This window comes from Petaurus breviceps, unplaced genomic scaffold (assembly GCF_028583685.1).
Source record: "Petaurus breviceps papuanus isolate PSGF00001 unplaced genomic scaffold, PetGlider_PUasm1.0 419, whole genome shotgun sequence".
Taxonomy (NCBI): domain Eukaryota; kingdom Metazoa; phylum Chordata; class Mammalia; order Diprotodontia; family Petauridae; genus Petaurus; species Petaurus breviceps.
Window position 1 is genome coordinate 3884668 of NW_027186324.1, and position 13952 is coordinate 3898619.

The window sequence follows — 13952 nt, forward strand, 5'->3', positions numbered from 1 at the left end:
AGTAAAGTAGAAGAAGCAGGAGGGAGAAGAAACAAGAGAAAATCATATAAGAAACAAAGAGTATATGTATGTTTATGTATACATCTATAGCTATAGAGAAACATATCTAAACTTTATTGTAGCCTTCTGGGGTGATTTTGGGAGGAGGAAAAAAAAAGAACAAAGTAAAAAAAATAGTGCACAGCAGAGAACAAAATAAAACTCACAAGGAAGCAAAGAAAAAATGGACCATTCTCAACACAAGTATCATTTATCATGATCTTGAAATGAAAATTTATTATTTATTTTTTTTAGCAATCGGGGTTAAATAACTTGCTCAAGGTTACATGGCCAGTTGTTTCTGGGTGTGGTGCTAAGTATCTGAGCCCAGATTTGATCCAGGTCATCCCGACACTGGAGCTGGTGCTCTTACTCGCTGAGCCATCTGGCTGCCCCTCAGAAATTGGGGTTAAATAACTTGCTCAAGGTTACACAGTCAGTTATTTCTGGGTGTGGTGCTGAGTATTTAAGCCCAGGATTCGATCTCCAGGTCATCCAGACACTGGAGCCGGTAGTCTTACTCGCTGAGCCATCTGGCCGCCCCTAAAATGAAAATTTATTATTACATATTTTGAATCCTCTCAAGCTCTGCAATGCACACCGACATGTTTTTTTTCTTTGTAACTTTGTATTTAAGTTCTAATATTGAAATTGATGATATATTTTTGTTTCTCTTCTCTATTCTATATTTGTGTTCTGGTGTTTGAGTCTAAAATAAAATTTTGGGGAAAAAAGGGGAGGGGGGAGCAGCTAAGTAGAGCAGGGAATAGAGCACTGGCCCTAGAGTCAGGAAAACCTGAGTTCAAATTTAACCTCAGACACTTGACACACTTACCAGCTGTGTGACCTTGGGAGAGTCACTTAACCCCAATTGCCTTGCCTTCCCCCCTCCAAAAAAAAAAAAGCAGCTGAAATGGTTTGCCCAAGGTCTTAGATCTAAGAGGCAGAACGCAGATTTGACCTTGTTTCCTAATTCCAGAACTTATGGTGTTGGAATCTATAAATGAATAAATGGAAAAGAATGGGTATTTTTTTTTTTTGGCTTTTTTCGAGGGGGTAACGTAGGGCAATTGGGTTTAAGTGACTTGTCCAAAGTCAGACAGTTTTTGTTTTAAGTGTCTGAGGCCAGATTTGAACTCAGGTCCTCCTGACTCCAGGGCCAGTGCTCTATTCACTGTGTCACCTAGTCTCTTTTATGTGAGATAATTTACCCCATTCTACATCACTTTCTCTCCTTTTCCCAGTACATTCCTCTCTCACCCCTTAATTTAATTTTTTAATATCATCCCTTCATATTCAACTTGCCCTGTGCCCTCTGTTTATATGTATATATGTGTGTGTAAATATGTGTATAAATGCAAACAGTTCAACTTTAATAAACCCACTAGAAGCTTTTCCATGCCAGCACTCCTCCTCACCCCAGGACTGCCACCCAAATCCAACCATGGACAAAGCAAGGGAATCCTGCATCTGCACCTGAAAATAGATCCCTGCAATCCCCCTCTGATAAATCACTCGATCCCCCCACTGTCTGTGGGCTGAGAGTTCTGGAAGCAGCAGGTGTTGCTGCCACTGCCCCTACCCCTGCCCTGGGGCTGGGGTCAAACCATGCTCCTCTCTCACTCAGGTCCGACCAGACCTTTCCCACTGATGTTCTATGCTGTCTTTGGTGTTTTCGTGTTGAGAATCTGGAAACTGCCACCGTTGCCAGTAATTCAGTCCCCTGAGGCCTAGTCAGGGTGTTGTTGGGTCTCAGTCTGTGCTGACATGGCCCACACTGGACTGTCCTCTCCCAGTCCAGTGTAATAAACCTTTCCTGTAGACCTTCCAGATTGTCTTGGGCCAGAAATTTGTTTCACTCTGTCATTTTGAGGTTTCTGCAGCTCTAGAATTTGTTTAGTCATTTTTTATAGGTATTCAGAGGGGTTTGGGGGAGAGCTCAAGGAAGTCCCTGCTTTCACTCCCCAATTTTAATATTTTAATCAATATTTGTACTAATCGTCTAACAGGGCTGGTGTGAGGAAAGTGCTTATAGAGAAATGGGTTAGGGTCAGTTAGGTAGTAGAGTGGATAGGCATAGGCCTTGGAGTCAGGAGGACTAAAGTTCAAATCCAGCCTCAGATATATACTAGCTGTGTGACCTTGGGCAGGTCACTTAACCCCATGGCTGTCCCCCGCAACCCAAATAAACAAAAAACAAAGAAAAAAGAAATATGAATTATATTACAACATAATTGAGATTTGCAAAGTTCCTTTATTATTCCTATCCAAATACCTAATGATCAACCGTGAATGACTTAGCTATTCTCATCAATACAATAATACACTCATGATGAAAAATGCTATGTATCTCCAGAGAAAGAACAGATCCCATTTTTAAAGTATTTGATCTATAATTTCAATGACTTAGGAAGTATCATATAAAGGAACTCCTTCTATCCATGCAGATCAGCAGCCCCTCTGTAACAGTATTAGAGAGGAACCTGGAGATCTGAGACATTTAAGTTATTTTCCTAGGGTCACGCATTCTTATGTGTGAGAAGCAGAAAAATTAGAACTGAGGCATTCCTGACTTCCAGGTTATCTCTATTGACTATGCCTTTCCCCTACGTAACTTCTAAGAGTTTGGATTCATTCCCGCCTCTGGGCCTTTTATCATTCTTCTTCCCTACTTTCCCATGATCTCCTCCCCTTCTCTGTTTCCTGCGTATTTCTCAAGCCCCAAAATCAAGTCATGGCTCCTCCATGAAGCCTTTCCTGATTACTCCAACCCACATGTCTTGTTTTAATTTAACGTTTTATTTCCTCCCAGTAACGTGTAAAAATAATTTTTAACATTTGGGTCTTTTTTTTTTTTTTAGTTCTCTTCCTCCTTCATTAAGAAGGCAAGCAATTTGATAAAGGATACATGTGCAGTTATGTAAAACATATTTCCATGTTAGCCACGCTGTGAGAGAAAGCAGACCCCTCTTCCCCCCCCAAAAAAAAAGATAAAAGTATACTTTGATCTGCAGACTATCCATTCTTGCTCTTGAGATGGACAGGATTTTTCTTCTTAAGCTCTTCAGAACTGTCATGAATTGTTGTATTGCTGAGAATAACTCAGTCATTCACAGTTGATCATCACACCATATTGCTGTCACTATTACGGTGTCCTTCTGGTTCTGCTCATTTAACTTTGCATCAATTCATTCAAGACTTCCCAGGTTTTTTCTAAGAGCATCCTGCTCATCTCTTCTCATAGCTCAATAGTATTCCATCATATTCATATACAGTAACTTAAGTGTTCAGTCATTCCCTAATACATGGACATCCCCTCAATTTCCAATTCTGTTCCACCACTAAAAGTTCTGCTATAAATATTTTTGTACATATAGGTCCTTTTCCCTTTCGTTTCTCATCTCTTTGGGATATGAACATAGTAGTGTCCAGCCAACATTTCTATCTTCCTTCTCAGAACTCCTCTGGCCAGGACAGCCTGAAGGGAAGATTGTGAAATGGGACAAGCTGATATCAGTGCTCCAGATCTCCCCTTTCCAAATGTTTTGTCCTCTTCTGAGTCACTTCCTTATCCCCAGCAAATGCTCAGTGACCTCAGATTCTTTCTACCACCTACTCCAACCTAGCCTGATTTAGGGAATTGATCTGTCTTAGAAATTAAGATAAGGTACCAACTCATCCATTTATTCAATAAAGATTGATTAAGGCCCATAACATTGAACATATTCTGGTGCTAAATGACTAATAAGGCTGAATATGTGGCCCTTCCCAAGATTATTTGCATTTTAATAGAAGATAAAACCTTTAGTTCAAAGAAACACGTTTCAAGTTGCAAAATTTCATGAATTTAATTGAGTTGGTGAGAGATTGTGGAGCAATGAAAGAACTTTCCCAGAACTTTAGAAATCATAGGATATAGGGCGGCCAGGTAGCACAGTGAGTAAGAGCACTGGCTCCAGTGTTGGGATGACCTGGAGATCGAATCCCCAGCTCAGACACTTAGCACCCACCCAGAAACACCTAGCCCTGTAAGCTTGAGCAAGTTACTTAACCCCCAATTGCTTAGGGGCGGCCAGGTAGCTCAGCGAGTAAGAGCACAGGCTCCAGTGTTGGGATGACCTGGATCAAATCCAGGCTCAGATACTCAGCACCACACCCAGAAATAACTGGCCCTGTAACCTTGAGCAAGTTACTTAACCCCGATTGCTTAAAAAAAAAATCATAGGATATAGATGGTAGGCTCCTCATATGTTATGCATAGGTCTGACCTGGCCTATAAAATTCATAGCTTATAGGATATATTTTGATAATTAATTGCATATAATTATGTTTTCAGTCATGTTCAACTCTTTGTGACCCCACTTAGGGTTTTCTTGGCAAAGATATTAGAGCGGTTTGACATTTCCTTCTCCAGTTCATTTTACAGAGGAAGAAACTGAGGCAAACAGGGTTAAGTGCCTTGTCCAGGATCAGGCAGTTACTAAGTGTCTTAGGACAGAATTGAATTAGGGAAGATGAGTCTTTCTGATTCCAGAACTAGTGTTCTATCCATTGTGCCCCCTACCTGTCCTGATGTAATTGTGCATTTTTCTTTAATTACTTTATGTGAATTATTCTTCACTCCACAACTAAACAGTAAACTCCTTGAGGAAAAGGACTATGTCTTTAGTTTGCTTTATATACTCCTATGTGCTAGGACAATCAATAAATACAATTTATTAAGCGTCTAATTATATGCCAGACACTGTGCTAAGTGCTGGAGATACAAAAAGAAGACAGAGTGGGTTCTCAGTGTGTTGATTAATTAATTTCTACAGATAATCAGTTAAAAAAGCATTTCTTAGGAACATATCATATGTCAGGAATTGTGAAAATTGGAAAGGACAGTCACTGTTCTCAAAGAGCTTTCAGTCTAATGGGTAAGGAAACATGAAAACAATTCTACATTCTTCTTGAATGTGTAACTTTAACAAAATGGTACAGCAGGATTGCACATAGTGATGTCATGTAGCACGTACAGAGCCGTCACTAGGAATTTTGTGGCCCAGAGTGACCATCAGGCAAAAACCTGGGGCAAGCAGCATTAAATTCGTCCTCAGAGGATAAAAAAATACATACTGATCTGTAGAAAGGGAGAAAGAAAGCCCAGAACCCCATTGGGAGACAACTTAAAGGAGCAGAACATCACAGAGTGATTACACTGCTAAATGGGCATTAAATTGTTTTGTTTCTATGCAACCAAAGTACCACAAATGAGCTCAGCACCCTCTAAACTCAGTGTCCCGAGGAGTTAACCACCTTAGTGGCCTTCCACTCCAACTAGTGCCTGAAAAATAATTCCTTCTACAATATAGTCAACAAGCAGTCATGTAACTTCTACCTGGAGATCTCCAAAAGGGGGGAACCCATGACCCTCCTAGGCAGCCTAATCCACATATGTATAGATCTAATTGTTAGAAAATTTTCCACAACATCAATCTTAAATTTGCCCCTTTGCAGCTTTCACCCACTTGTATCTGGCTCTCTCTCAGAAGTCAAACAGAACAAAACTAATAATCCCTCTTCCTCTGGACAACCCTTCACATATTTGAAGACAGCTATCCTGCACCCCATGAGTTTTCTTTTCCCTAGGCTAAACATACCAACCAATCCTTATATGACATGGATTCACATCTTCCCCATCCTTGCTGTCTTTCTCTGGACTTCCTCCAGAATGTCCTCTGGATATCCTTCTTAAACAATAGTGCCCAGAACTGAATAGGACACTTGACATGAGGACTAATGAGGGCAGAGTACAGTGGACAATCGCCTCTTAATTCTTGGAAGCTACACCTCTATTTTATGCAATCCAACATTGCATTAGCCTTTTTGGCTGTCACTTCACACTAATGACTCATATTGAGCTTACAATCCACAAAAATGCCCCAAACTTTTTCAGAAAAACAGCTGACTAATTATTCCTCCCTTATCATATATTTGTGAGGTTGTTTTTTTTTTTAACCCAAAGTGTAAGACTTTTCATTTATTCTTATTTTTTGTTGTTCAGTCACGTCCAATTCTTCGTGACCCTGTTTGTGGTTTTCTTGGCAAAAATACTGAAGTGGTTTGCCATTTTCTTCTCCAGCTCATTTTACAGATGAAGAAAATGAGGCAAAAAGACTTAAGGGACTTGCTGAGGGTCACACAGCTAGTAAGTGTCTAAGACCAGATTGGAACTCAGGTCAATGCTCGTGATTGTTGAGATCATTTTTAGAACTAGACTTTGGTATGCAAATTTGGAGGCCATCCCTTCCAGTTTTGTGTTATCTGTAAATCTGACAGGCTTGCCATCTATGTACCTAATCAAGTCTCCATAAAATGTTAAATCGCACAGGTGTTAAATAGCTCAGGACTAAGCATAGATTTCCTAGGACACTCCACTGAAGACTTCCTGGAAAGCAGACATTGAGCCCCCAACAGATTCTTTCTTCAGTCCAGTCTTTCAACTAGTTTTAAATCCATCAAATTATCCTTTATTTTACATCTCTCCACCTTTTCCATAAGAATACTATAAAATTGGGGCGGCTAGGTGGCGCAGTGAGCAGAGCTTCGGCCCTGGAGTCAGGAGGACCAGAGTTCGGTTCTGGCCTCAGACACTTAACACCCACACAAAAATACTAGCTGTGTAACCTTGGGCAAGTTACTTAACCCCAATTGCCCTCCAAAAAGGAAAAATTAAAAAAAATTTTTAAAAAGAATACTATAAAATATTTCATCAATGCTTTATTAAAGGATAAATAAACTTTATTTACAGAAGTCCCTCAATAAAGCAGGGTCTAATAATCCTCACCCTACCCCACCCCCGAAAAAGAAATAAGGCTAATCCAATTTAGTGCATTTAAGTTCTGTGTCTCATTATTACAACTTCTACTTTCATTAACCAGTCAAATTCCCAGAATTAGGCTGGCTATATAGGAGTAAAGATCAATTAGGGTGACTTTCTTTAATGACGTTAGCTCAGTCCCTGTTGAGTATGCTTTCCCCAAGACTATCAGTTGAGAACAATTTAGTTAACCCAAATTAAGTAGTTTCTGGAAAGGGGTATTGAATAAAGCAGTATAGAAAGAACAGGGTAGGTAGGTGGCACAGGACCTGGAGTCAACAAGACCTGATTTTTAATTTGACCTCAGACACTTATTAGCCGTGTGACTCTGGGCAAGTCCCTTAACCCTGTTTGATTCAGTTTCCTCATCTGTAAAATGAGCTGGAGAAGGTGGGGTGGCAAACCACCCCACTATCTTTGCCAAGAAAACCCCAAATGGGGTCACAAAGAGCTGGGACACAATTGAAACAACTGACCAAAGTAAGAATAGGAAGCATAAAACAGCCCCTTCCCCTCCCCCCGCCAAAAAAAATGTCTGTTGTGAACTCTCCCATAAGAACGTAAAGGGTCTAGTGGGAGGGCTGGCAAAAGCTCAGAGAGCATGGGTGGCACAGGGGTGAACCACAGCTCAAGCTTGCTAGAAGTCCTTTTCTCCTTTCCACGGGTACTCAAGAAGTCCTCCTTAAGTATGCCTTCATTTGACCTTGGCTCAGGATGCAGACACTGCCCTCAGTTGATCCAGAGATGCGGGTGGGAAAATGGGAAGTCCAAAATCCTCCTGACCCTTCATGACTAACAAGGATTTCCTCGGGCCAAAGGGAGTGAAGAAATAAAACCTACCAAAGCAGAAGCAGAAATCTGTCCTTTCCCGCACTCTCCCTCCCCAGTGCTCTGGGTTTCTCTTCTGTGGTGTCCTAGAAAGCCACACTGACACAAATTTCTGGAATCAATCCCTTCTCAACTCACTTGGCAATTTGTAGATAATCCCTGGGTTGTGGACAGATTTTTTTCAGACTATATGAACACTATTCTTGAGCACTGTCATTACAGGAAGAAGGCCTTTTGACAATTAGTCAAAAGCCATAATTGAACTGAATGATTAAGCATTTTATCACTAACTTCAAAACTTTATATAGGTTTTTTTTTTCAGTCATTTTTAAATCGTGTCTGACTTTATGACTCCATTTGGAGTTTTCTTGGCAAAGATACTGGGGTAGCTTGCCATTTCCTTCTCTAGCTCATTTTACAGATGAGGAAACTGAGGCAAACAGATTTAAGTGACTTACCCAGGACCATACATCTAGTGAGTGTCTGAGGTCAGATTTGAAATCAGGATGATAAGTCTTCCTGGCTCTGGGCCCGATATCTTCTATACTACCTAGCTGCCCTATACTCCCATGATTATATAGCTAGTAAATGTTTAAGGTCAAATTTGAATTCAGTTCTTCCTGACTCCAGGTCCAGTGCTCTGTCCACTGTGCCACCAAATGCTATATAGAGGAAAAGGGAAAAGGAGAGCCTGGAGAGAACCTTGGGAACACCCATAGGTAGGGGCATGACATGGATGATGAGCTAACAAAGATGATGAAGGACCAGGCAGACAGTACCACAAAAGCCCAGGGAGGAGAGAATATCCCAGGGAGAGAAGATGGTCAATAGCACCAAACGCAGCAGATAAATCAGGAAGGATTGGGACCGTCAGATTTGGCAAGGAAGAAATATCAGTAACTTTGGAGAGAGCACTCTCCTTTGGGTGATGATGTTAGAAGCCGAATTGCAATGAAGTAAGGAGTGAATTAGTGGAAGCAGTGAGTGTAGGTAACTTTTTCAAAGGGTCTGACCAAGACTTAGGATGATAACTTGAGGAGATGTTCTGGTCTATTAAAGGTTTGGGGTTTTTTTGGGGGGGGGAGTTATTGTTTTAATTTTTTTATTTTAATTTAAATTTTGTTTTGTTTTGTTTTTTGGAGGGGGAAGGTAGGGCAATTGGTGTTAAGTGACTTGCCCAAGGTCACACAGCTAGTTTTTGTGTTGTGTCTGAGGCCGGATTTGAACTCAGGTCCTCCTGACTCCAGGTCTGGGTGCTCTATTCACTGAAACACCTTAGCCACCCCTTGCTGTTTTGTGTTTTTTTTTAAGGATAGACAGATACTTGGGTATATTTGAAGACAAATAAGGAAGGAACCAGTTGAGAGTGAGAGGTTGAAGATCTGTGAAAAAGGGAATGATTTAAGATACAATCTTTTTTTTTTTAAAGGAAAAAGATCAGGTATTTTGCTTCCATCTGGATATAAACTCAGTTCTTTCTAGTTCTTTCTCTGGATGCACATATTTCTCTCCATCATGAGTCTTTTGGGATTGACTTATATCACTGCATTGCTGAGAAGAGTCCAGTCTATTAAAGTTGGTCATTAAGATACAATCTTCTGGAGAAGACAGGAAAGAATAAGATCAAGTGTGCACTGAGAAGGGTTATCCTTGGCAAGGAGAAGGATTTTGTCTTTGATCTTTGTCACAGACTGGGGGAAAAGAAGAGAGGATAGGAGATGATGTTGAGGATTTTGAGATGAAAAGAATGGGAGAAAGAGAACTCACACTGAATAACTCATGAATATATATATATATATATATATATATATACGTAAATAGTAAAGTTAAATATGTGTAATCATGTAAAACACATTTCCATATTAGTCATGAAGAAAGAAGAAACAGACCAAAAATACAACACAAAAATAAGTAAATAGACACTTACAAAGTCCTCAGCTAAAAGGAGAGAGAATAGAATTTAGAGAAGGTGTAGGGGGTTTGAGGAGGCAAGAGGAGGTGAACTTTACTTCTGCAGGGAATCAATTCAGAAGAAATAAAAGGACTGACCTGATGCAGTCAAGGCCTGTCTTCAGGCCTCAGGAAATTCTCTCATTCTCCATGATTTCTCGTACATCATTGACAATGACTCAGCAGTTCCATCTGCCAGCTCTTCTGGATCCAAAGATGTTGTATGTCTGTGCCAAGTGACTTGGATTTTTCAAGGGTAGCAAGGTACTCTCTGCTGTTCTCCCAACTTAATGCTGAATAGCACTTCCCTATTAGCCATTTTTATTACTTCTTTTCCAGAGAAGTCAGAAGGAAAATTAGAATCAGACAAATCACAAATGATTCTTTTGAGTCTGGTCATCCAACTGGCTCTGAATCCATCTCAATGTAGTAGTCTACTTATCAGAATAATGAAAAGTACATGAGATACTTTATTAAATGCTTTCTGAATATCCAGGCAAATCATGCCTATATTCTACAGCAGTCTAGAAATCCTGTCCAAAAAGAAAATAAAATTAGTCTGTCATGGACTTAGTCCTCTTAAGTTACCCTTTAATGTTAACTTCCCCCATTAGAATGTAAGCTCCTTGAGGTCAGAGACTGTCTTTCTACTTGTGCTTGTGTCCCTAGTACTTAGCAAAGTAGCACATATGAAAGTGCTTAATAAATACTCTCAAAAAAAGGGGGGGGGGAAGGAGAGGAAAGACCTATTTATACAAAAATGAAGCAGCTCTTTCTGTGGTGGTGAAGAATTGGGAATTTGGGAGATGTTCATCAATTGGGGAATGGCTAAACATATGATTGTAATGAAACATTATTGTGTTATAAGAAATGATGAGCAGGTGAATTTCAGAAAAACTTGGAAAGGCTTACATGAGCTGATGCAAAGTGAAGTGAGCAGAACCAGGAGAACATTGTACACACTAACAGCAACATTATATGATGATCAACTGTGAAAGGCTTAGCTATTCTCAGTAATACAATGATCCAAGACAATTCCAAAGAACTCATGAAAAAAAATGCTATCCACATTCAGAGAAAAAAAAATTGATGGAGTATGAATGTAGATGGAAGCATACTACTTTCACTTTCTTTATTTTTATTTTTGTGTTGTATTTTTGGTCCGTTTCTTCTTTCTTCATGACTAATATGGAAATGTGTTTTACATGATTGCGCACATATAACCTTTGTCAAATTGCTTACCTTCTTGGGTATGGGGGAAATGAGAGAAAGATGGAGAAAATTTGGAACTCAAATTTTTTAAAAATAATGTTAAAAAGAGGAACCTGGAAAATGGTGACATAGGTTAGAAAACTTTCAGCTCGCCAAATTTCCTCCACAAAAAAAAAAAAGACACAACATTGACTCAGAGGGAATCTAGAGCAGCAGAAATTAACAAAAGTCAGAGTAAAGTAATTATTCACATAAGACAACTTGAGAAGACACCAGGAAAGACCTGAACCCCTGGACAGAGGTTCACCCTGAGTGAAATACAAACACCTCCAAGCTGAGTCTGCAGAATCAACAAACAAAGCCTTGCAGGCAGCTGGGGTTGGGAAGCATCCTCAACCTTAGAAACTTTCATCTCCCATACAGTACGGGGGTCTTGAGTCTGAGTAGAAGATTAAAGGACCTTCCATTGTCAAGTGATACCAAGCACAGCTTGCTGGCCAGATGCATCCCATGCTGTGGCTGCAGGGGGAGAAGGAGCCAGCACATACCTGGTAAGTACAGTAGCAGAGGACTGGGGACCCTGCTGACTGTGGGTAGTTGCAGGAGAGAAAATGATTTCAGTTGCAGGACAGAGAGGGCAGCTAAGAGAAACCAGGGAGCAAGATCATTTGCAGGACAGTGTAGCTGGGGGCCCTAGTGGTAGCTTAGGAGTGGAGATGTAAGCCCAAGTTTGAGCCCTGAGACATCCCTCAAAAAATAATACTAAGAAGGACCTGAGGCTTGGGGCATCATTTTTCGTACCTCAGGACTACAACTTGATTACAGTAATAACTGCTAAAAACAAAATAAAACAACAAAAATAAAAATGAGTAAGCAAAAGAGAAAGAATTTAATCATAGATTACTACCATAGGGATAGAGAAGATCTAGTTTCCTATTCAGAAGATAATGGAAATTAAAAAGCTACTCCTTTTTCAATGAGAAATTTCAAATGGTCCCAAGCACAAAAAGAGTTCTTAGAAGAACTTAAAAAGAACTTTGAAAATCAAATAAGAGAGATCAAGGAAAAATTAGAAAAAAATAAGAGCAATCCAAAAAATCAAGAAAATTATGGGGAAAAAAGTCCATCCACTTGGAATAGAGAATCAAAAACTTAAGGAAGAAAATTATTCCTTGAAAACTAGAACTGGACAAAAGGAAGCTAATGATGTTCTAAGACATTAAGAAATAATAAAACAAAATCAAAAGAGTGAAAAAATAGAAGAGAAAGTGAAACATCTCATCAGAAAAATAACTTACCTAGAGAACAGATCAAAGAGAAATAATATAAGAATAGTCAGACTATCTAAAATTATGAAAAAAGAAATGATAAAATATTATAAATACACAAGTAATTATAGCTTAAAATGTGAATGGGATAAATCAATCCATAAAATGTAAAATGATAGAAAAGTATAAATTTGAATTCAACAATATGTTACTTTCAGGAAAATGCTATAAAAATGAGAGATACACATAAAGATAAAATAAAGATCAGGAATAGAATTTATTATGTAAAAAAAAGCAGGTGTAGTAATCATGATCTCAGATGAAGTTAAAGTTAAAACACATTTAATTAAAAGAGAAAAATAGTGAAACTCTATTATGTGTCAGCAATATTATTCAATATCATTTTAGGTCATTTAAAAGAACTAGACAGTATAAAATACCCAAGAGTATACCTTCTAAAACAGACACAAGAATTATATGAACATAAACATAAAAAACTTTTTCTACAAATAAAGTCAGATCTAATTAATTGAAGTAATATTTATTCTTAATGTGTAGATAAAGCCAATATAATACACATGGTTTTTACCTAACTGGTCTATTTATTCAATGACATCCCAATTAAATTACCAAAAAATTATGTGAGTTAGAAAAAATAATAATGAAGTTTATTTAGAAGAACAAAAGGTCAGGAACTTCAAAGAAACCTTATGTAAAGGAAGAGGATTCAGTAGGTTCAGACCTTAAACTATATTATAAGGCGAAATCATTGTGGAAGTATAAAATGGATAATTTTGATTATTTTAAATTAAAACTTTTATTGCATAAATAAAACCTATGCAGCCAAGAATGGAAGGAATGCACAAAATTGGTAGGAAAGTTTCATAGACTTTTATAGACTCAGATAGAATGTTGGAATATTGGTGTTGCATAGGAAATGATATGTTGGTTGATTTAGAAAAACATGGAAAGACTTGGACTTTTGAAGGATCAACCTTTACAGAAACAGATGATAAGTGGAAATAAGCATAGTTTGGTTTTACGTATATATGTACGAGTACGTATGTTTGCAGATATCTATGTATGTATATGTGTGTATATTATATATAATATAAGTATATAATGTGTGTGTATACACATATATGCTTAATTATAGCCTTCTTTACAGTGAGGGAGTGGGGGAGAAGAAAAAAATGAAGTAAAAAATGTGCAGCAGAGAATAAAAGAAAACCTACAAGGAAGCAAAGAAAAGTGGGGAAGCCTTGAAAATAATGTGTGGTATTTGTTATATAGGTTTTCTTGAAATGGAAACTTACTATTTTATAATGAATCTTTTGGTCTGCTGTGTACATTGCATTTTTTTTTCTTTTCTCGTTTTGTATTTAAGTTTAAAATAAATTTTAAAATTTACCCAAAAAATTAATGTTAAAATTTATCTTTACATGTGATTGGAAAAAATAAAATGCCATTAAAAAAAAAGAAATGATCAGCAGGGTGATTTCAAAAAAACTTAGAAAGACTTACACGAACTGATACAAAACAAAGTGAGAAGAACCAGAACTTTGTACATATTAACAATGATATTATACAATGATCAACTGTCAATGACTTAGCTGTTCTCAGCAATTATCTGAAATAATCCCAAAGCTCTCATGATAAAAAGTGCTATCTGCCTCCAGAGAAAGAACTGTGGTATCTGAATACAAACCGAAACATACTATTTTCCTTCCTTCCTTCCTTCCTTCCTTCCTTCCTTCCTTCCTTCCTTCCTTCCTTCCTTCCTTCCTTCCTTC

The 13952-nt window shown here is 38.3% G+C and overlaps 1 long non-coding RNA gene across 1 annotated transcript in view; it reads right to left on the minus strand.

Annotated features, from left to right (window-relative positions):
- Window positions 1-325: 325 nt before the first annotated feature.
- LOC138171191 (uncharacterized) overlaps window positions 326-13952 on the minus strand; it is a 95061-nt gene continuing 81434 nt past the window's right edge. The window contains exon 3 of the long non-coding RNA XR_011170818.1: window positions 326-582. This is a non-coding gene — a long non-coding RNA (uncharacterized lncRNA). The remainder of the gene's footprint in view (window positions 583-13952) is intronic.